The 24,999-nt window shown below is 39.4% G+C and overlaps 1 long non-coding RNA gene across 1 annotated transcript in view; it reads right to left on the minus strand.

Moving 5' to 3' along the window:
- The window catches only part of LOC144338770 (uncharacterized), a 293,409-nt gene that overhangs the window by 70,554 nt on the left and 197,856 nt on the right, over positions 1 to 24,999 (minus strand). The window contains exon 3 of the long non-coding RNA XR_013413142.1: positions 2,178 to 2,298. This is a non-coding gene — a long non-coding RNA (uncharacterized LOC144338770). The remainder of the gene's footprint in view (positions 1 to 2,177; positions 2,299 to 24,999) is intronic.

Consider the following 24,999-nt stretch of genomic DNA (forward strand, 5'->3'; position numbering starts at 1 on the left):
TGAATCTGGCAATTATGTGTCTTGGAGTTGCTCTTCTCGAGGAGTATCTTCGTGGCGTTCTCTGTATTTGCTGGATTTGAATGTTGGCCTGCCTTACTAGGTTGGGGAAGTTCTCCTGGATGATATCCTGAAGAGTGTTTTCCAACTTAGTTCCATTTTCCCCCTCACTTTCAGGCACCCCAATCAGACGTAGATTTGGTCTTTTTACATAATCCCATACTTCTTGCAGGCTTTGTTCATTTCTTTTTCTTCTTTTTTCTTTTGGTTTCTCTTCTCGCTTCATTTCATTCATTTGATCCTCAATCGCTGATACTCTTTCTTCCAGTTGATCGAGTCGGTTACTGAAGCTTGTGCATTTGTCACGTATTTCTCGTGTCATGGTTTTCATCTCTTTCATTTCGTTTAGGACCTTCTCTGCATTAATTACTCTAGCCATCAATTCTTCCACTTTTTTTTCAAGAGTTTTAGTTTCTTTGCGCTGGGTACCTAATTCCTCCTTTAGCTCTGAGAAATTTGATGGACTGAAGCCTTCTTCTCTCATCTCGTCAAAGTCATTCTCCGTCCAGCTTTGATCCGTTGCTGGCGATGAGCTGCGCTCCTTTGCCGGGGGAGATGCGCTCTTATTTTTTGAATTTCCAGCTTTTCTGCCCTGCTTTTTTCCCCATCTTTGTGGTTTTATCTGCCTCTGGTCTTTGATGATGGTGATGTACTGATGGGGTTTGGTATAGGTGTCCTTCCTGTTTGATAGTTTTCCTTCTAACAGTCAGGACCCTCAGCTGTAGGTCTGTTGGAGATTGCTTGAGGTCCACTCCAGACCCTGTTTGCCTGGGTATCAGCAGCAGAGGCTGCAGAAGATAGAATATTTCTGAACAGCGAGTGTACCTGTCTGATTCTTGCTTTGGAAGCTTCCTCTCAGGGGTGTACTCCACCCTGTGAGGTGTGGGGTGTCAGACTGCCCCTAGTGGGGGATGTCTCCCAGTTAGGCTACTCAGGGGTCAGGGACCCACTTGAACAGGCAGTCTGTCCCTTCTCAGATCTCAACCTCCGTGTTGGGAGATCCACTGCTCTCTTCAAAGCTGTCAGACAGAGTCGTTTGCGTCTGCAGAGGTTTTGCTGCTTTTCGCTTTTGTTGTTGTTTACTGTGCCCTGTCCCCAGAGGTGGAGTCTGCAGAGACAGACAGGTTTCCTTGAGCTGCTGTGAGCTCCACCCAGTTCGAGCTTCCCAGCAGCTTTATTTACCTACTTAAGCCTCAGCAATGGCGGGCGCCCCTCCCCCAGCCTCGCTGCTGCCTTGCCGGTAGATCACAGACTGCTGTGCTAGCAATGAGGGAGGCTCCGTGGGTGTGGGACCCTCCCGGCCAGGTGTGGGATATGATCTCCTGGTGTGCCTGTTTGCTTAAAGCGCAGTATTGGGGTGGGAGTTACCCGATTTTCCAGGTGTTGTGTGTCTCAGTTCCCCTGGCTAGGAAAAGGGATTCCCTTCCCCCTTGCGCTTCCCAGGTGAGGCAATGCCTAGCCCTGCTTCAGCTCACGCTGGTCGGGCTGCAGCAGCTGACCAGCACCGATCGTCCGGCACTCCCCAGTGAGATGAACCCAGTACCTCAGTTGAAAATGCAGAAATCACCGGTCTTTTGTGTCGCTCCTGCTGGGAGTTGGAGACTGGAGCTGTTCCTAGTCAGCCATCTTGCTTCGCCCCGAGATCTTGATTCTAATCAGTTTGTTTAGCAAATCCCATCGTACCATCCCTTTGACATATGGCCATTTATTTTCTCTAGTGAGAATTCCCAGCCACTCAGAGATCTGCCTCCTTCCAATCTCTCAAATGGCTCAAGGCTGGACCAGCCATACCTATTTCATTAGTGACAACTAAGGAGTAAGACTGGTTCCCTTATGATCACTGATGAGTGACATCAGCTAAAGCAGAAAACCAAGTAGTCTATATATGAAACCTCCCAGTTTTCTCTTCTACTCTTCTCTTGCTCTGTTTTTGTCTCTCTTGTTATAGAGCTTTTCTCAATATTTTTCTTTTGGTGGCAGTATTGCTCCACTGATAGAGCTACCTCTTTCTCCCGCCTTTTGTTTTTGATAAACACCTGCAGTTGAAACAAGTATATTTCACTTAATAAGAGTGCTTTTCATCTGGGATTTGCATCTAAGGGAAATTTTCCGGAACTTACCAATAATAATACTCTGCCCAGGCTTTCTTGATTACACAGGAAAAGAAGGTAAGACAGACTCCATGATCTAGTTTCTGTTTCTTTTCTTCATGATTTTTTCTTTTTAATAACTTTTCAATAGCTGTAAAATATGCACCAGTCATTATATAAAATTTGAAAAACAGAAAATGTTAAAGACAAAAATAAACATCATCATTTATCCCATAAAAAAGAGAGAGCACTACTGTTAAAAGTTTAAAGCAATCTCTCCAGTGAGTTTTCTTTGTGTCCACTTTAATATAATTGTGATCATATGATACACATAATTTAATTATCTGATTTTATATTGTTTACATCTCACAAGCATGTTTACATATTCTTCTAAACTTTTTTAAAAGATCTTATAATTGAAAACTTTTAATTATATCATTTAATGCCTGTGGAATTATCTACCATATAGATGTATCATCAATTAATTGTGATTGCTTACAAAACATTGGTATTTTAAATAATACCAGTATAGATTGTGTATAAAACATTACCATTTCAAATAATATATAAATAATATTTCTATAAACTAAGTAAACTGAATGCTTCCTTACTTGAATTTCAGGCAAAATGCATCCCTGAATAAAGAAAGACTGGTTGACACAAATATCCACCTAACTTAGAGAATGCAAATCTTTGAGGTATTTTATCATTTAGCCTCCAAAACTCACCTATTTAAGGAAGAGAAGAAAATCCTGTAGAAATTTTCCTGGGCACAAAATGTTTCAACATTTTTTTCTCTCAATTTTGATCTATTCTGAAATAAACTAGCTGTAAATTATTGAAACTGATTTACCCAGTGCTGTGATAAAATTGTGCCTTTCTAAAATGGTTCAAATCCATGGAATTGGCAACCTTACACATATTTTTAAACAAAATTACTTTTCTCCTAGCCAAGAAAATCTATCCTTCAAAACAAAAGAATTTTTTATGATGAGGGCCATCTTAAATAATGAGATAAATGCATACATCATTTTATTTCTCTTCACCCTATTGCAATTCACAAATATTGCTTTCAGATTTGTGTCAATAATGTACCAAGAAAATCTATCATTGTTATTTTTACAACACCATGTATTCACTTATTGTTTCTTTGTTACAATTTGGTAATTCTCAAAATATTTCAAACTTTTTCATTATTATTGTGTCTGCTGTGGTAATCTGTAACGAGTGATCTTTGCTGTTACTGTTGTAATTGTTTTATTATTATTATTATCATACTGTAAGTTCTAGGGTACATGTGCACAACGTGCAGGTTTGTTACATATGTATACATCTGCCATGCTGGTGTGCTGTACCCATTAACTCGTCATTAATATTAGGTATATCTCCTAATGCTATCCCTCCCCCTTACCCCCTCCCGAAAATAGGACCTGGTGTGTGATGATCCCCTTCCTGTGTCCAAGTGATCTCATTGTTCAATTACCACCTATGAGTGAGAACATGCGGTGTTTGGTTTTCTGTCCTTGTGACAGTTTGCTGAGAATGATGGTTTCCAGCTGCATCCATATCCCTACAAAGGACACGAACTCATCCTTTTTATGGCTGCATAGTATTCCATGGTGTATATGTGCCACATTTTCTTAATCCAATCTGTCACTGATGGACATTTGGGTTGATTTAAAGTCTTTGCTATTGTGAATAGTGCCACAATAAACATACGTGTGCATGTGTCTTTATAGCAGTATGATTTATAATCCTTTGGGTATATTCCCAGTAATGGGATGGCTGGATCAAATGGTATTTCTAGTTCTAGATCCTTGAAGAATCTCCACACTGTCTTCCACAATGGTTGAACTAGTTTACAGGCCAACCAACAGTGCAAAAGTGTACCTATTTCTCCACATCCTCTCCAGCACCTGTTGTTTCCTGACTTTTTAATGATTGCCATTCTAACTGGTGTGAGATGGTATCTCATTGTGGTTTTGATTTGCATTTCTCTGATGGCTAGTGATGATGAGCATTTTTTCATGTGTCTGTTGGCTGCATAAATGTCTTCTTTTGAGAACTGTCTGTTCATATCCTTTGCCCACTTTTTGATGGGGTTGTTTGTTTTTTTCTTGTAAATTTGTTTGAGTTCTTTGTAGGTTCTGGATATTAGCCCTTTTTCAGATGAGTAGATTGCAAAAAATTTCTCCCATTCTGTAGGTTGCCTGTTCACTCTCATGGTAATTTCTTTTGCTGTGCAGAAGCTCTTTAGTTTAATTAGATCTCATTTGTCAATTTTGGCTTTTGTTGCCATTGCTTTTGGTGTTTTAGACATGAAGTCCTTGCCCATGTCTATATCCTGAATGGTATTGCCGAGGTTTTCTAGGATTTTTATGGTATTAGGTCTAACATTTAAGTCCCTAATACATCTTGAGTTAATTTTTGTATAAGGTGTAAGGAAGGGATCCAGTTTCAGCTTTCTACATATGGCTAGCCAGTTTTCTCAGCACCATTTATTAAATAGGGAATCCTTTCCCCATTTCTTGTTTTTGTCAGGTTTGTCAATGATCAGATGGTTGCAGATGTGTGGTATTATTTCTGAGGGCTCTGTTCTGTTCCATTGGTCTATATCTCTGTTTTGGTACCAGTACCATGCTGTTTTGGTTACTGTAGCCTTGTAGTATAGTTTGATGTCAGGTAGTGTGATGCCTCCAGCTTTGTTCTTTTGGCTTAGGATTGTGTTGGCAATGAGGGGTTTTTTTTGGTTCCATATGAACTTTTAAGCAGTTTTTTCCAATTCTGTGAAGAAAGTCCTTGGTAGCTTGATGGGGATGGCATCGAATCTATAAATTACCTTGGGCAGTATGGCCATATTCACAATATTGATTCTTCCTATCCATGAGCATGAAATGTTCTTCCATTTGTTTGTGTCCTCTTCTATTTCATTGAGCAGTGGTTTGTAGTTCTTCTTGAAGAGGTCCTTCACATCCTTGTAAGTTGGATTCCTAGGTATTTCAGTCTATTTGAAGCAATTGTGAATGAGAATTCACTCATGGTTTGGCTCTCTGTTTGTCTGTTATTGGTGTATAACAATGCTTGTGATTTTTGCACATTGATTTTGTATCCTGAGACTTTGCTGAAGTTGCTTATCAGCTTAAGGAGATTTTGGGCTGAGACGATGGGGTTTTCTAAATATACAATCATGTCATCTGCAATCAGGGACAATTCGACTTCTTCTTTTCCTAATAGAATACACTTTGTTTCTTTTTCCTGCCAGATTTCCCTAGCCAGAACTTCCAACACTATGTTGAATAGGAGTGGTGAGAGAGGGCATCCCTGTCTTGTGCCAGTTTTCAAAGGGAATGCTTCCAGTTCTTGCCCATTCAGTATGATATTGGCTGTGGGTTTTTCCTAAATAACTCTTATTATTTTGAGATACATTCCATCAATACCGAATTTATTGAGAGTTGTTAGCATGAAGGGCTGTTGAATTTTGTCAAAAGCCTTTTCTGCATCTATTGAGATAATCATGTGGTTCTTGTCTTTGGTTCTGTTTATATGCTGGATTACGCTTACTGATTCGTGTATGTTGAAGCAGCCTTGCATCCCAGGGTTGAAGCCCACTTGATCATGGTGGATAAGCTTTTTGATGTGCCGCCGGATCCGGTTTGCCAGTATTTTATTGAGGATTTTTGCATCAATGGTCATGAGGGATATTGGTCTAAAATTCTCTTTTTTTGTTGTGTCTCTGCCAGGGTTTGGAATCAGGATGATATAGACGTCATAAAATGAGTTAGGGAGGATTCCCTCTTTTTCTATTGATTGGAATAGTTTCAGAAGGAATGATACCAGCTCCTCCTTGCACCACTGGTAGAATACAGCTGTGAATCTGTCTGGTCCTGGGATTTTTTTGGTTGGTAGGCTACTAATTATTCCCTCAATTTCAGAGCCTGCTTTTGGTCTATTCAGGGATTCAACTTCTTCCTGATTTAGTCTTGGGAGAGTGTATGTGTCCAGGAATTTATCCATTTTTTCTAGGTTTTCCAGTATATTTGCATAGACGTGTTTATAGTATTCTCTGATGGTAGTTTGTATTCACGTGGGATCTGTGGTGATATCCCCTTTATCATTTTTTTATTGTGTCTACTTCATTCTTCTCTCTTTTCTTCTTTATTAGTCTTGATAGCTGTCTATCAATTTTGTTGATCTTTTGAAAAAACCAACTCCTGGATTCATTGATTTTTTGGAGCGTTTTTTGTGTCTCTATCTCCTTCAGTTCTGCTCTGATCTTAGTTATTTCTTGTCTTCTGCTAGCTTTTGAATGTGTTTGCTCTTGCTTCTCTAGTTCTTTTAATTGCCATGTTAGGGTGTCAATTTTGGATCTTTCCTTCTTTCTCTTGTGGGCATTTAGTGCTATAAATTACCCTCTACACACTGCTTTAAATGTGTCCCAGGGATTCTGGTATGTAGTCTCTTTGTTCTCATTGGTTTCAAAGAACATCTTCATTTTTGCCTTCATTTCGTTGTGTACCCAGTAGTCAATCAGGAGCAGGTTGCTCATTTTTCATGTAGTTGAGCAGTTCTGAGCACGTTTCTTAGTCCTGAGTTCTAGTTTGATGGCACTGTGGTCTGAGAAAAGTTTGTTATAATTTCTGTTCTTTTACATTTGCTGAGGAGTGCTTTACTTCCAACTATGTGGTCAATTTTGGAATAAGTGCAATGTGGTGCTGAGAAGAATGTTGATATTCTGTTGATTGGAGGTGGAGAGTTCTGTAGATGTCTATTAGTTCTGCTTGGTGCAGAGATGAGTTCAATTCCTGGATATCCTTGTTAACTTTCTGTCTCGTTGATCTGTCTGATGTTGACAGTGGGGTGTTGAAGTCTCCCATTATTATCGTATGGTAGTCTAAGTCTCTTTGTAAGTCCCTAAGGACTTGCTTTATGAATCTGGGTGCTCCTGTATTGAGTGCATATATATTTAGGATAGTTAGCTCTTCTTGTTGAATTGATGCCTTTACCTTTATGTAACGGCCTTCTTTGTCTCTTTTGATCTTTTTTGGCTTAAAGTCTGTCTGTTTTATCAGAGACTAGGATTGCAATCCCTGCCTTTTTATTTTCCATTTGCTTGGTAGATCTTCCTCCAACCCTTTATTTTGAGCCAATGTATGTCTCTGCAGGTGAGATGGGTCTCCTGAATACAGTGCACTAATGGGTCTTGACTCTTTATCCAACTTGGCAATCTGTGTCTATTAATTGGAGCATTTAGCCCATTTACATTTAAGGTTAATATTGTTATGTGTGAATTTGATCCTGTCTTTATGATGTTAGCTGGTTATTTTGTTTGTTAGTTGATGCAATTTCTTACTAGCATCAATGATCTTTTCATTTTGGCATGTTTTTGCAATGGCTGGTACTGGTTGTTCCTTTCTACGTTTAGTGCTTCCTTCAGGAGCTCTTGTAGGGTAGGCCTGGTGGTGACAAAATCTCTCAGCATTTGTTTGTCTGTAAAGGATTTTATTTCTCCTTCACTTATGAAACTTAGTTTGGCTGGATATGAAATTCTGGGTTGAAAATTCTTTTCTTTAAAAATGTTGAATATTGGCCCCCACTCTTCTGGCTTGTAGAGTTTCTGCCGAGAGATTCACTGTTAGTCTGATGGGCTTCCCTTTGTGGGTAACCCGACCTTTCTCTCTGGCTGCCTTAAGATTTTTTCCTTCATTTCAACTTTGGTGAATCTGACAATTGTGTGTCTTCTGGTTGCTCTTCTCAAGGAGTATCTTTGTGGCGTCTCTGTATTTCCTGAATTTGAATGTTGGCCTTCCTTGCTACGTTGGGGAATTTCTCCTGGATAATACCCTGCAGAGTGTTTTCCAACTTGGTTCCATTCTCCCTGTCACTTTCAAGTACACCAATCAGAGGTAGATTTGGTCTTTTCACTTATTCCAATGTTTCTTGGAGGCTTTGTTAGTTTCTTTTCACTCCTTTTTGTCTAAACTTCTCTCTTCTTTTCATTAATTTGATCTTCAATCACTGATACCCTTTCTTCCAGTTGATTGAATCAGTTACTGAAGCTTGTGAATTTGTCACATGGTTCTCATGCCATGGTTTTCAGCTCTATCAGGTTATTTAAGGACTTCTCTACATTGGTTATTCTAGTTAGCCTTTCATCTAATCTTTTTTCAACTTTTTAAAATTCTTTGCAATGTGTTCCAACTTCCTCCTTTAGCTTGGAGAAGTTTGATCTTCTGAAGCCTTCTTCTCTCAACTCATTAAAGTCATTCTCCTTCCAGCTTTGTTCCATTGCTGGTGAGGAGCTGCGTTCCTTTGGAGGGGAGAGACCCTCTGATTTTTAGAGTTTTCAGCTTTTCTGCTTTGTTTTTTCCCCATCTTTGTGGTTTTATCTACCTTTGTTCTTTGATCATGATGACATACAGATGGGGTTTTGGTGTGGACGTCCTTTCTGTTTGTTAGTTTTCCTTCTAACCATCATGACGCTCTGCTGCAGATCTGTTGGAGTTTGCTGGAGGTCCACTCCAGACCCTGTTTGCCTGGGTATCAGCAGCGAAGGCTGCAGAATAGTGAATGTTGTTGCATGATTGTTCCTCTGCAAGCTTTGTCTCTGAGTTGTACCTGGCCGTGTGAGGTGTCAGTCTGCCCCTACTGGGGGATGCCTCCCAGTTAGGCTACTCGGGGGGTCAGAGACCCACTTGAGGAGGCAGTCTGTCCATTCTCAGATCTCAAAGTCTGTGTTGGAAGAACCACTACTCTCTTCAAAGCTGTCAGACAGGGACATTTAAATCTGCAGAAGTTTCTGCTGCCTTTTGTTTGGCTATGCCCTGTCCCCAGAGGTGGAGTCTACAGAGGCAGGCAGGCCTCCTTGAGCTGCGGTGGGCTCCACCCAGTTCGAGCTCCCCAGCAGCTTTGTTTACCTACTCAAGCCTCAGCAATGGCAGGCACCCCTCCCCCAGCCTCGCTGCCACCTTGCAATTAGATCTCAGACTGCTGTGCTAGCAATGAGGGAGGCCCCATGGGCATGTGACCCTCTGAGCTAGGTGCAGGATATAATCTCCTGGTGTGCCGTTTGCTAAGACCCTTGGTAAAGCACAGTATTAGGGTGGGAGTGACCCGATCTTCCAGGTGCTGTGTGTCATGGTTTCCCCTTGCTAGGAAAGGGAATTCCCTTACCCCCTGCACTTCCCAGCTAGGCGATGCCTCGCCCTGCTTCAGCTCTTGCTCGGTGGGCTGCACCCACTGTCCTGCACCCACTGTCCAATGTGCCAGTGAGATGAACCTGGTATCTCAGTTGGAAATGCAGAAATAACCTGTCTTCTGTGTAACTCACATTGGGAGCTGTAGCCTGGAGCTGTTCCTATTTGGCCATCTTGGAAAAGATCTGTAATTTTTTTTTTCTTTTCAGGCAGAGTCTTGCTCTGTCTGTCAGGCTGGAGTGTAGTTGTGTGATCTCAGTTGACTGCAACATCTGCCTGCTGAGCTCAAACAATTCTCCTGCCTCAGATTCCTGAGTAGCTGGGATTACAGGTGACCTGCACCATGCTTGGCTAATTTTTGTGAGGTTTTGCCATGTTGGTTACGCTGGTCCCAAAATCCTGACCTTAGGTGATCTGCCCTCCTTGGCCTCCCAAATGCAGGGAGTACAGGTATGAGCCACTGCATCCAGACTGTTGTAGTTGTTTTGAGGTGCTATGAACCATGCTCATATTAGATGGTGAACTTAATACATTTTGTGTGTGTTCTGACTGCTCCACTGACCAGTCATTCCTCTATCTCTCTCTCTATTCCTCAGGCTTCTCTATTTGCTGAGACACAACAATATATAAATTAAATCAGTTAGTAACCCTAAAATGGCCTCTAATTGTTCACGTGAAAGAGTCATACCTTTATCACTTTAAATCAAAAGCTAAAAATAATTACATTTACTAAGACTACTCAGTTTACTGAAAGTAACCACATCAAAAGGTGAGAAAAGCCAGAACTAGGTTTTTTGAGTCAGTTAACCAAAGTGTGAATACAGAAGAAAATGTCTTAAAATAAATTTAAAATGCTACTCCAGTGAACACAAGAATGATAAGAAAGTAAAACAGCCTTATTGCTGGCATGAATTAAGTTTTACTGGCATGGATAGAAGACCAAGCAAGTCACAACATTCCCTTAAAACAAAGCCTAATCCAGAGCAAGGCCCTAACTCTCTTCAACTCTATGAAGGTGGTGAGTGTTAAGAAAGCTTCAGAAGAAAACGTTGAAGCTAGCAGAGGTGGTTTATCAGATTTAAAGGAAGAGGCTATATCCGTAACATGAAAGTGAAAGGTGAAGCAACAAGTGCTGATGTGGAAGCTACAGCAAGGTATCTGGAATATCTAGCTAAGATCATTGAAGAAGGTGGATACACTAAACAACCTTGCCAATATAAAGAAAACTGCCTTCTATTGTCAGAAGATGCCAGGACATTCACAGCTAGAGACAACTCAATGCCAGGCTTCAAAGCAGTAACAAAACAGGCTGACTCTCTTGTTAGGGGCTAAAACAGTTGGAGATTTTAATTGAAGCCAATGGTCATTTACTATTTCAAAAATCCTAGGGCTCTTAAGAAATATAATAATTTTACTCTACACATTAGAAAACCTAGATGAAATGAATACATTCCTGGATACATATAATCTACCGAGATTAAACCATAAAGAAACAGAAAATTGAACAGACCAATAATGAGTAATCCAATTGAAACAGTAGCAAAATATCTCCCAATAACAAGAAAAACTATACTCGAGACTGACTTTAATGTTATATTCTACCAAACTTTGAAAAAAGAACTAACAGTAATTCTACTCAAACTATTTCAAAAACTTGAAGAGGAAGGAATTTTTTGTAGTTCAATCTATAAGGCTAGCATTATCCTGATATTAAAATTAGACAGGAGCACAATAAAAAAAGAAAACTACAGGCTAATATCCCTGATGAAAATAAATGCAAAGATTGTCAACAAAATACTAGCAAATAGAATTCAACAACACATCAGAAAGATAATACACTGTGATGAGTATGATTTATTCCAGGAATGCAAAGATGGTTCAACATATACAAGTTAATGTGATACATCACATCAACAAAATTAAGGACAAAAACTATAAGATTATCTCAATAGATACAAAAAAAGTATTTGTTAATACTCAACAATGGAGAAAGCGGGAGCTAGATGGTGGGATGAAGAGCTCCATCACTCATCCCCCTTGCTGGGATACAATTTTAACAACTATCTACACAGAAAAAAATAACTTTCCTAAGAGACAAAAATCAGGTGAACCCTCAGAGTACCTGGTTTTGTCTTTGTATCACTAAAAAAGGCACAAAAGAGGTAGAAAAAAAAAAGTATTGAATTGAAAATTCCACCTCTCTCTCCCACACCCATGCGGCAGTGGCATGGTGCAGAGATCATCACTGGATGCTGAGTGTGAGGCATTGAACTAAGTCCTGTCTTGTTAGAGGAGAAAACTAAACCAGACCAAACTTAGCTGACACCCACCCATGGAGAGAGCATTTAAACCAACCCTAGCCAAGGAGAATTACCAATCCTAGCAGACCAAACCTGAGTTTTCACAAACCTCATTACTATGGACTACAGTGCTCTGTGTCTCTAAATGAACTTGAAAGACAATCTAGGCTATAAGGACTATAACTCTTTGGTGAGTCATATGCTGAACTACGCCTAGAGAAAGTGGACTGGAGGGACATATAACCTAATGAGACATCAGTTGATGTGGTTAAGAGAGTGCTGGCATTACCCCTCCCCTAAATCCAGGGTGCACAGCTCACAGCTACAAAAGAGACCCTTTCCTTCCACTTGAGGAGAGGAGAGGGAAGAATGGGGAAATCCTTGCCTTGCATCTTGGATATCAGCTCAGCTGCAGCCAGATATGGTACTGACGAGAGAGTCCTGAGGCTCCTGTTTTAGCCCCTAGATCCCAGAAAACAATTCTAGGTAAACACTGGGCCAGAAGGAAGCACACTTCTTTGAAGGAAATAACCCAGTCCTGGCAGCATTCATCACCTGTTAACTGAAAATCCCTTGGTCTCTGAATAACTGGCAACAATATACCCAGGTACTATGTCAATGGCCTTCAGTAAGCCTCTGTGACTTGCTGGCTTCAAGTGACACTCAATGATTACCAGCTGTGGTGGCTACAGGGTGAAATTTCTGCTTGATAAAAGCACAGGAAAAAGTAAAGGGGACTTTGTCTTGCGACTTAGGCTCTAACAAGTCCACAAGGTGGTAGAGCAACAAGCAACATCTTTGGATCCCTGGTTTTAGAACTTGGTCCTTGCACAGCATTTCTGGACATGCCCTAGACCAGAGGGGAGCCCTCGGCCGTGCAGGTGAGTCTCAAGTCAGTCAGCATTTACAACAAGCTGACTTAAAAGCCCTTGGGGATAAGGGAACATAAGCAGTAGTTTGGCAGTACTCTTCATGGCCTGGGGTGGTGGTGACTACAGGGTGAGGCATCTCTGCCTTTGGAAAGGGGAAGGAAGAGTGGGAGAGGTTGCGTCCTGTGATTTGACTGATAGGTCAGCCACAGTACAATAGAACACAAAGTGGATTTCTAAGGTTTTTTACTCTAGTCCCTGAATCTTGGATTAAAGCTCTGAACCCACCTGGAGCCTGGGGGACCTCATAACTCTAGAATGAAGAAGATAGGCCTGGCTGGTTTTGTCATTGGTTGATTCTAGAACCCCAGGGCCTAGAGAAAACATAGGCATTAGCAAGAAAGTGCTTACAGCAGGCCGTGGGTGAGACCCAGTGCTGCTCTGGCTTCTGGTCTGACCCAGTACCGTCATAGTGATTGTGGTCACAGGGAGGCTTGTGTCACTTCACCCTAGATTTAGGTGGCTCAGAACAGAGGCAGAGATTCTTTTGTTTTGAGTAAAGTAAGAGAAGAAAACAAGAGTCCTGGTCTGGCAATCCAGAGAAATCTCCTAGAGTTTTTCTAAGACCATCAAGGTGATACCTCTGTGAGTCTGCAAGAACCACAATGTTATTCAGCTTGGAGTGCCCCCTAAAGCAGGTACAGTTTAGATCACAACAACCAAGTCCTTTGAAATATCTGGAAAAGCTTCCCAAGAAGGATGAGTACAAGTAAGTCCAGACAGTGAAGACTACAATAAATGCCTAACTCTTCAATGCCTGGATACTGATGAGCATCTACTAGCATCAACAACATCCAGGAAAACATGATCTCACCAAATGAATAAATAAAGAACCAGGGACTTATCCTGGAGAAACAGATATGTGATTTTTCAAACAGGAAATACAAATAGCTGTGTTGAGGAAAATCAAAGAAATTTAAGATACCACAAACAAGGTATTTACAATTCTATCAGATAAATTTAACAAAGAGGTTGAAATAATTAAAGATAACCAAGCAGAAATTTCCGAGCTGGAAAATGCAAGTGACATACTGAAAAATACACCAAAGTCCTTAAATACCAGAATTGATAAAAGCAAGAGAAAAAATTAGGGAGTTGAACAATGAGAACACATGGACACAGAGAGGGGAACATCACACACTGGGGCCTGTCAGGGGGTAGGGGGCTAGAGGAGGAATAACATTAGAAGAAATACCTAATGTAGATGACAGGTTCATGGGTGCAAGAAACCACCAAGCCATGTGTATACCTATGTAACAAACCGGCACATTCTGCACATGTATCCCAGAACTTAAAGTATAATAAAAAAATACAACGAGCTTGGAAACAGGCTATTTAAGGATACACACACAAAAGAATTAAAAAAAAATACAGTAAAACATGACTACAGGATTTAGAATACAGCCTCAAAAGGGAAAATTTTGGGGGCTTAAAGTTAAAGGCCTTAAAATGGGGGTAGAGAAAGACATAGGGGTAGAAAGTTTACTTAAAAGAATAGTAACAGAGAACTTTCCACACCTAGAGAAGGATATCAATACTCAAGGAAAAAAAAAAAAAAAGGTTACAGAAAACCAAGCAGGTTTAACTCAAGAAAGACTCCCGCAGCGCTTTCAATAATCAATCTCTGAAAGGTCAAGGATAAAGAAAGAATTCTAAAAGCAGCAAGAGAAAAGAAACAAGGAACACACAATGGAGCTCCAATACATCTGGCAGCAGACTTTTCAGTGGGAATCTTACAGGCCAGGCAAGAATTACATGACACATTTAAAGTGCTGAAGGAAACAAAACTGTTATCTTAGAATGGTATATCTAGCAAATATATTATTCAAATGAGAAAGAGAAATAAAGACATTGCCAGACAAATAAAAACTGAAAAACTTTGTTAACACCAGTCCTGTCCTACAAGAAATGACAGAGTCATTCAGTCAGAGGGAAAAGGACATTAATGAGCAATAAGAAATTACCTGAAGGTAGAAAACTCACTGGTAATGGTAGGTACACAGAAAAACACAGAATATCATAACACTGTAACTGTTGTGTGTAAACTACTCTTATCCAAAGTAGAAAGAAGAAAGAAAAGAATCAAAGTAATAACGACAACTTTTCAAGACATAGTAAATTAAGATATGACTAGAAACAAAAAAAGATAAAAACTGAGGGTAGAAAGTTAAAGCATAGAGTTTTTATTATTATTTTTTTGCTTGTTCGTTTATCCAAACAATTTCAAGTTGTTATCAGGTTAAAATAATGGATTGTAAGGTAGTATTTGCAATCTTATTGTAACCTCAAACCAAAAAGCATACAATGGAGATGCAAAAAAATAAAAAACAAGAAACTAAATCATATCATCAGGGAAAATCATCTCTACTAAAAGAAGATAAGAATGAAAGAAAGAAGAAATAGATGACCATAAAAAAGAAAACAAATTTTAAAAATGGCAGGAGTAAGTCCTTACTTAATAATAACATTGAATGTAAATGGGCTAGATGCTTGAATTGAAAGATATTGATTAGCCGGCATAAAAAAAGAAAAAGACCCATTGATCTGTTGCCTACAACAAAGGGGGGCGGGGGGGAAACACATTTCACCTAGGAAGACACACAGACAGAAAATAAATGAATGTAAAATATATTCCAAGCCAATGGAAACCAAAAAAAGAGGAGAAGTTGCTTTATTTGTATCAGAGAAAATAGATGTTAAGAAAAAAACTACAAGAAGAGACAAGAAGGTCAGTATATAATGATAAAGGGGTCAGTTCAGCAAAAGCATATAGCAATTTTAAATATATATGCACCTGACACTGGAGCTACAAGATGTTAAATCAGATTTAACCTAAAGCTACCTCCTTACATATTTAGGTTCAGCCTAAAAGTTTTTTTGTACATTGTGAACTATAACAAGTGGAAGTGTAAACAGACAGTAGTCTACACTTGTGCCAGTCAGCAAGTTTTGGCCAATCAATGTAGCCAACTCTTTGAACCTTGCTCAAATAAGGCAAAAGCCAAGCTGTAACCAATCTAGCTGTTTCTGTACCTCACTTCCATTTTCTGTATGTTACTTTCCTTTTTCTATCCATAAGTCTTCCATTGTGTGCCTGCACTACAGTCTCTGAGCCTACTGTGGCTCAGAAGGCTGACCAATTTGTGAATCATCCATTGTTCCATTAAACTCCTTTACATTTAATTAAACTGAAATATTTCTTTTATCAGAGATATATAAAGGAAATACTATTAGAGATAAAGAGAGAGAGAGAAGCCCCAATACAATAATAGCTGGAGACTTCAACGCCCCACTTTCAGCATTGGATACAACTTCTAGAGAGAAAATCAATAAAGAAACATCCGACTCAGTCTCAACTATAAACCAAATGGACCTAATAGACATTTACAGAACATTTTATCCAATGGCTGCAAAATACACATTCTTTTTTTCAGCACATAAATTATTCTCAAGAATAGACTACATATTAGATCACAAAACAAGTCTAAAAACATTCAAAAACTGAAATAATATCAAATATCTTCTCTTACTATGAGGAAATAAAACTAGATATTAATAACAAAACACATTTTGGAAACTATACAAATACATGGAGATTAAACAATATGCTCCTGAATGACATGTGGATCAGTGGTGAAATTAAGAAGGAAACTGAAAAATTTCTTGAAACATATGCTAATGGAAACACAAAACACCAAAACTTATGAGATACACCAAAAGCAGTACTAAGATGGAAGTTTATAGCTATAAGTGCCTACATGAAAAAAGGAGGAAAACATTCAAATAAACAATTTAACAATGCATCTTAAAGAACTAGAAATGCAAGAGCAAATCAAAACCAAAATTAGTAGAAGAAAAGTAGTAATAAAGATCAGAGCTGAAAGAAATTAAATTGAAGTGAAGAAAACAATACAAAAGATCAATGAAATGAAAAGTTATTTTTTGGAAAGTTAAACAAAGTTGATAAAACTTTACACAGACTGACTAATAAAAAAGGAGACACAAATAAATAAAATCAGAAAAGAAAAAGGAGATATTACAACCAATACCACAGAAATTCAAAAAATTGTTAGTAGCTACTGAGCAACTATATTCTAATAAACTGGAAAATCTAGAAGAAATGGACAAATTCCTAGGCACATAAAACTTACCAAAGTTGAACCAGGAAGAAATTCAGAACCTTAACAGTTCAATAACAAGTAATGAGATCGAAGCTATGATAAAGTTCCCCCAGTAAAGAAAAGCCCAGGACCTTACAGCTTCACTGTTGAATTCTACCAAACATTTAAAAAAAAGAAACGTTATGCACATATACCCTAGAACTTAAAGTATAATAAAAAATAATCTGAAGGCTACATATAAATTTGTGAAGAATATTATAAGAAATTATTCACATATAATAAAGAATATTGTAAAATTAAAAAAAATTTAAAAAAAAAGAACTAACACCAACCCTACTCAACCTCTTCCAAAAGAATAGAGGAAGAAGGAATACTTCCAAACTCATTCCATGAGGCCATTATTACCCAGATTCCAAAGCTAGACAAAGACACATCAAAAAAAGAAAACAGGCAAATATCCAATCAATATTTATGCAAAAATCCTCAACAAAATACTAGCAAATTGCATTCAACAATGCTTAGAAAGGTCATCCATTGTGACCAAGTTGGGAGTATCCATGGGATGCAATGGTGGTTCAATATAGAAATAAAATAACGTGATATGTCATATCAACAGAGTGAAGGATAAAAACCATATGACCATTTCAATTAATGCTGAAATAACATAACATTTCTTCATGAGAAAAACCCTCAAAAAACTGGATATAAAAAAAAATACCTCAGCATAACAAAAACCCTATACAACAGACCCAAAATTAGTATCATACTGAATATGGAAAAAATGAAAGCCTTTCCTAAAAATTCTGGAACACGACAAGGATGCCCACTGTCACCACTGTTATTCAGCATTGTACTGGAAGTCCTAGCTAGAGCAATTAGACAAGAGAAAGGTATAAAAGGCATCCAAATTGTAAAAGAAGAAATCAAATTATCTTTGTTTGCAGATGATATAGCTCATATTTGGAAAAACCTTAAGACTACAAAAAAAAAAAAAACTATTAGACCCAATAAACAAATTCAGTAAAGTTGCAGGATACAAAATCACCATATAAAAATCAGTACTTCTATATGGGAACAATGAACAACCTAAATAAGAAATTTCAAAAGTAATCCCAACTACAATAACTACACATAACATTAAATATCTAGCAATTAACTAAAGAAGTGAAAGACCTCTATAATAAAAACTATAAAACATTGATGACAGAAATTGAAGAAAATACCAAATAAAGAAAAATATTCCATGTTCATTGATTGAAAGAATCAATTGTTTTTGTTTGCTTGTTTTGTTTTTTTATTTTTTAATACTGTAAATTCTGGGATACATGTGCAGAACATGGAGCTTTGTTACATGGGTATACATGTGCCATGGTGGTTTGCTGCACTCATCAACCCATCATCTACGTTAGGTATTTCTCCTAATGTTGTCCCTCCCCAGCCTCCCACCCTGCAACAGGCCCCAGTGTGTCATGTTCCCCTCTCTGTGTCTATGTCTTCCCATTGTTCAGCTCTCACTTATGAGTGAGAATATGCAGTCAATGTTTGGTTTTCTGTTCCTGTGTTACTTTGTTGAGAATGATGGTTTCCAGCTTCATCCATGTCCCCGAAAAACACATGAGCACATCCTTTATATGGCTACATAGTATTCCATGGTGTATACGTGCCACATTTTCTTTATCCACTCTATCATTTACAGGCATTTGGGTTTGTTCCAAATCATTGTTATTGCGAACAGTGCTGCAATAAACATATGGGCTCATGTGTCCTTATAGAAGAACGATTTATAATCCTTTGGGTATATACCCAGTAATGGGATTGCTGGGCCAAATGTTATTTCTGATTCTAGATCCTTGAGGAATTTCCACACTGTCTTCCACAATTATTGAACTAATTTACACTCCCACCAACAGTATAAAAGCGTCCTCCTATTCCTCTACATCTTCTCCAGCATCTGTTGTTTCCTGACAATTCTTATGGTTGCATAGTATTCCATGGTGTATATGTGCCACGTTTTCTTTTTTTATTATTATTATACTTTAAGTTCTAGGATACATGTGCACAATGTGCAGGTTTGTTACATATGTATACTTGTGCCATGTTGGTGTGCTGCACCCATCAACTCGTCAGCACCCATCAACTCATCATTTACATCAGGTATAACTCCCAATGCAATCCCTCCTCCCTCCCTCCTCCCCATAATAGGCCCCGGTGTGTGATGTTCCCCTTCCAGAGTCCAAGTGATCTCATTGTTCAGTTCCCACCTATGAGTGAGAACATGCGGTGTTTGGTTTTCTGTTCTTGCGATAGTTTGCTGAGAATGATGATTTCCAGCTGCATCCATGTCCCTACAAAGGATATGAACTCATCCTTTTTTATGGCTGCATAGTATTCCATGGTGTATATGTGCCACATTTTCTTAATTCAGTCTGTCACTGATGGACATTTGGGTTGATTCCAAGTCTTTGCTATTGCGAATAGTGTCTCAATAAATATACGTGTGCATGTGTCTTTATAGCAGCATGATTTATAATCCTTTGGGTATATACCCAGTAATGGGATGGCTGGGTCATATGGTATTTCTAGTTGTAGATCCTTGAGGAATCTCCATACTGTTTTCCACAATGGTTGAACCAGTTTACAATCCCACCAACAGGGTAAAAGTGTTCCTATTTTGCCACATCCTCTCCACACTTGTTGTTTCCTGACTTTTTAATGATTGCCATTCTAACTGATGTGAGATGGTATCTCATTGTTAAAATGTTCATTCTACCGAAAGCAACCTGCATATTCAGTGAAATCTTTATCAAAATACCAATGACATTCTTCACAGAAATAGAAAAAATAATTCTAAAACATATATGAAAACACAAAAGACCCAGAGTAGCCAAAGTTTTCTTAATCAGAAAGAACAAAACTGGATGAATCACACTACCTGATTTCAAATTATGCTACACAGCTCTAGTAGCCAAAATAGTATTGTACCGGCATAAAAACAGACACATAGACCAATGGAAGAGAATAGAGAACCCAGAAAATGCATCCACTCACGTACTGTGAACTCATTTTAAACAAAGGTGCAAATAACATGCACTACAGACAGTCTCTTCAATAAATGATGCTAGGGAAACTGGATATCCACATGCAAACAAAACTTGACCCCTCTCTTTCACCGTATACAAAAATGAAATCAAAATGGCTTAAAGACTTAAATATAAGACTTCAAAGTATGAAACTACTACAAGAAAACATTAGGAAAAACCTCCAGGACATTGGTCTGTACCAAGATTTCTTGAGCTGTACCTCACAAACACAAACAACCAAAGCAAAGATGGACAAATGGGATCACATCAAGTTCATCAATTTCTGCACAGGAAAGAATAGAAAAAACGAAGTAAAAAGACAACCCACTAAATGAAAAAAAAAAAAAAAAGAAAAGAAAGTATTTGCAAACTACCCATCTGGCAAGGGATTAATAACCAGAATATATAAAAAGCTCAAACAACTCTATGGAAAAGAGTTTAATAATCTAATTTTTAAAAATGGGTGAGAAGTTTAAGTATGTCTCAAAAGAAGACATACAAATGGAAACAAGCATATGAAAAGGCGCTCAACATCATTGATTGTCAGAGAAATACAAATCAAAACTACAATGATATATTGTCTTACCCCAGTTAAAATGGCTTATATCCAACAGAGAGGCAATAACAAGTGCTGGATAAGATGTGGAGAAAAGGGAACACTTGTATGCTGTCAGTGGAAATGTGTATTAGTACAACCACTATGTAAAACAGTTTATAGACTCCTCAAAAAATTACAAATTGAAATACCATATGACTCAACAATTCTGGTACTGGGTCACACCCCAAATAAAAGACATCAGTGTATCAAAGAGATATCTGCACTCCTATGTTTGTTGCAACACTATGTACAATAGCTAAGATTTGGAAGCAACTTCAGTGTACATCAACAGGCAAATGGATAAAGAAAATGTGGCACATATACACAATGGAGTACTATTTAGCCATAAAATAGTGACATACAGTTATTTGCAACAATATGGATGAAACTGGAGATCATTATGTTAAGTAAAATATGCCAGACAGAGAAAGACAAACATCACATGTTCCCACGTAGTTATGGAATCTAAATTTTAAAAAAATGAATTAGTGGGCATAGAGAGTAGAAGAATGGTTACCAGAAACTGGCAAGGGTAGTGGAGGGGCTGAGGGAAAGTGAGGATGGTGAATGGGTACAAAATTTTTTAGAATGAATGAATAAGACTTACTGTTTGATAGCACAACCGAGTGACTATAGTAAATTATAATTTAATTGTACATTTTAAAATAACTTAAATATTACAATTGGATTGCTTGTAATTCAAAGGATAAATGATTGAGGTGATGGATACCCCATTCTCCACGATGTGCTTATTTCACATTGCATGCCTGTATCAAAACATCTTATGTACCCCATAAATATATACACCTACTGTGTACCCACAAAAATTAAAAATAATAAAAAATAAAACTGAACAATGCTTCGTGATAAAAACTCTCATTAAATTAGATGTAGAAAGACCATACCTCATCACAATAATGACCATATATGACAAAACCAACAGCAAACATTATAAAGACTGGGGAAAACCTGAATGTGCTTCCCCTAAGAACTGGACAACTATGCTCACGTTCACTAGTCTTATTCTACATAGTACTGGAAGTCCTAGCCAAATCAATCAGGTAAAAGGAGTAAATAAATGGCATTCAAACTGGGAAAGAGAAAGTCAAAAGGTTTCTCTCTGAAGATGACTTGATCTTATATATAGAAATACCTAAAGACTCCATCCAAATTCCCTTAGAACTAATACACAAATTTGCTGAAGTGGCAGGATAGAGAAACAACATACAAAAATCAGTAGTGTTTTTACATAACAATAATAAATCAGCTGAACAGATTTCATGAAACCAGTCCCATTTACAACAGCTATAAAAATAATAAAATGCCTAGGAATAAGGTTAAACAAAAGGCGAAATATTTCTACAATAAAAATTTTAAAACGTAGGTGAAAGAAATTGAAGAGGACACAAACAAATAGAAAGTCATTCTGAGAGGTGACAATGTGCTAGCAGCCCTCACTCTCAGCACCTCCTCGGCCTCAGCGTCCACTCTGGTGGCGCTTGAGGAGCCCTTCAGCCCTCCATGGCACAGTGGGAGCCCCTCTGTGGGCTGGCTAATGCCGGAGCCACCTCCCTCTGCTTGCAGGGAGGTGTGGAGGGAGAGATGAGGGCGGGAACGGGGGCTGTGCTCAGGGGCCAGTGTGAGTTCTGGTGGGCGCAGGCACGGGTTTGGGGGGCCCCACACACGGAGCTGCAAGCCTGCCCCGCTGGCCCAGGGCAGTGAGGGGCTTAGCACCTGGGCCAGCAGCTGCTGAGGTTGCACTGGGTCCCCCAGCAGTGCCGGCCGGCCAGCCCTGCACTCAAATTCTGGTGGGCCCTACCTGCCTCCCTGCGGGGCAGGGCTGGGGACCTGCAGCCTGCCATGTCTGAGCTCCCACCTTGTGGTGGGCTCCCATGCAGCCTGAGCCTCCCCGATGGGCGCCACAACCTGCTCCGTGGCACCTGGCCTCATCCACAGCCCAAGGACTGAGGAGTGCAGGCAGGGCTCCGGACTGGGGGGCAGCTCTGCCTGCAGCCCCTGTGCAGGATCCACTGTATGTGCACCAATCAGCACTCAGTCAAAATGGACCAATCAGCTCTCTGTAAAGTGGACCAATCAGCTTTCTGTAAAATGGACCAATCAGCAGGATGTGGGTGGGGCCAGATAAGGCAATAAAAGCAGGCTGCCCCAGCCAGCAGTGGCAACCCACTCGGTCCACTTCTGCAGTGTGGAAGCTTTGTTCTTTCGCTCTTTGCAATAAATCTTGCTGCTGCTCACTCTTTGGGTCCACGCTGCCTTTATGAGCTGTAACACTCACCATGAAGGTCTGCAGCTTCGCTTCTGAAGCCAATGAGACCACGAACCCACCGGGAAGAATGAACAACTCCAGACGCACTGCCTTTAAGAGCTGTAACACTCACCACGAAGGTCTGTAGCTTCCCTCCTGACAGCGAGACCACCCACCAGAAGGAAGAAGCTCCAGACACATCTGAACGTCTGAAGGAACAGACTACAGACACACCATCTTTAAGAACTGTAACACTCACTGAGAGGGTCTGCTGTTCTTGAAGTCAGTGAGACCAAGAACCCACCAATTTTGGACACAATTATATGTACATGAAATAGAAGAATGAATATTATTAACATGGCCATACTACCCAAAGCAATCTACAGATTCAATGCAATCCCTATGAAATCACCAAGGAAAATTTTCACATAAATAGAAAAACCATTCTAAAATTTATATGGAACCATGAAAGGCCCCAAATAGCCAAAGCAATCTTAAGCAAAAAGAAAAAGCTAGATCTCACTTCATAATATGTTCCTACGCAATAGTAAGCAAATAGCATGGTATTGATATAAATCAGGCACAGAGATCAATGGAAAAGAAGAGATAACTCAGAAATTAATCCACACATTTATGGCCAGCTCATTTTCAACAAAGGTGTCAAGAGCATACACTGGGGAAAGAATACCCTCTTCAATAAATGGTGCTGGGAAAACTGGATATTCATATGCACAATAATGCAACTAGATCGTTATTCCTACCAAAATCAACTTAAAATAGATAAAAGAGTAAAACATAAAACCCAAAACTACAAAACTACTAGAAGAAACCATTGAAGAAAGGCTTTTTGATGTTGGTCTAGGCAAATATTTTATGGGTAAGTTTTCTTTTCTTTTCTTTTTTTTTTTTTTTTTTTTGAGACGGAGTCTCGCTCTGTCGCCCAGGCTGGAGTGCAGTGGCCGGATCTCAGCTCACTGCAAGCTCCGCCTCCCGGGTTCACGCCATTCTCCTGCCTCAGCCTCCGGAGTAGCTGGGACTACAGGCGCCTGCCACCTCGCCTGGCTAGTTTTTTGTATTTTTTAGTAGAGACGGGGTTTCACCATGTTAGCCAGGATGGTCTCGATCTCCTGACCTCGTGATCCACCCGTCTCGGCCTCCCCAAGTGCTGGGATTACAGGCTTGAGCCACCGCGCCCGGCTGGTAAGTTTTCAAAAGCACAGCCAACAAAAACAAAAATATGTAAATGATACTATATCAAAATAAAAACCTTCTGTACAGCAAAGAAAACAGAGTGAAGAGACAACCTGTAGAATGGGAGAAGATATTTACAAACTATTCATCCAACAGAGACCTAATAGTCAAGCTATACAAAAATCTCAAACAACTGAACAGCTAAAACATATGATTTAAACAATGGCCAAAATATCTGAGTAGACATTTTTTCTTAAAAATATAAACAAATGGCTAAATGTATGAAAAATGATCAACATCACTAATCATCAGGAAAATGCAAATCAAAACTACAATGAAATCTTATCCCACTTAGAATGGCTATTATCAAAAGGACAAAAAATAACAAATGCTGGGGAAGACGCATAGAAAAGAAAACTCATATACTGTGGGTGTATTAGACAATTTTGGATTGCTATGAAAGCATACCTGAGGCTGGACAATTTATAAAGAAAATTATTTGGCTTATAGTTCTGCTGGTTGTATAAGCATGAAACCAGCATATGAAGCTCCTGGTGAGACCTCAGGGAGCTTTTAGTCATAGAGGAAGGTGAACAGGGAGCCAGCATGCCACACGGTGAGAAAAGGAGCAAGAGAAATGCCAGCCTTTTTTTTCTTGAGATGGAGTCTCGCTCTGTCGCCAGGCTGGAGTGCAGTGGCATGATCTCAGCTCACTGCAGTCTCCACCTCCCAGGTTCAAGCAATTCTCCTGCCTCAGCCTCCCAAGTAGTTGGGACTATAGGCATGCACCACCACGCCTAGCTAATTTTTTTTTTTTAAATTTTAGTAGAGGTGGGGTTTCACCATGTTGGCCAGGATGGTCTCGATCTCCTGACCTCGTGATCCGCGGGCCTCAGCCTCCCAAAGTGCTGAGACTACAGGCATGAGCCACCGCGCCCAGCCATGCCAGCCTCCTTTAAACAACCAGCTGTCATGTGAACTGATAGATTAAGAACCCACTCATTAGCATGAGGACAGTACCAAGGCATTCATGAGGGATCCACCCCCAAGACAAAATCACCTCCTGCCAGACCACATCTCCAACATTGGGGATCACATTTTAACATGAGATTCGGGGGGATAAACATCCAAACTGTATCAGTGAGAATGTGACTTAATCCATCCATTATGAAAA

The sequence above is a fragment of the Macaca mulatta genome, chromosome X (assembly GCF_049350105.2).
Source record: "Macaca mulatta isolate MMU2019108-1 chromosome X, T2T-MMU8v2.0, whole genome shotgun sequence".
Classification (NCBI taxonomy): Eukaryota; Metazoa; Chordata; class Mammalia; order Primates; family Cercopithecidae; genus Macaca; species Macaca mulatta.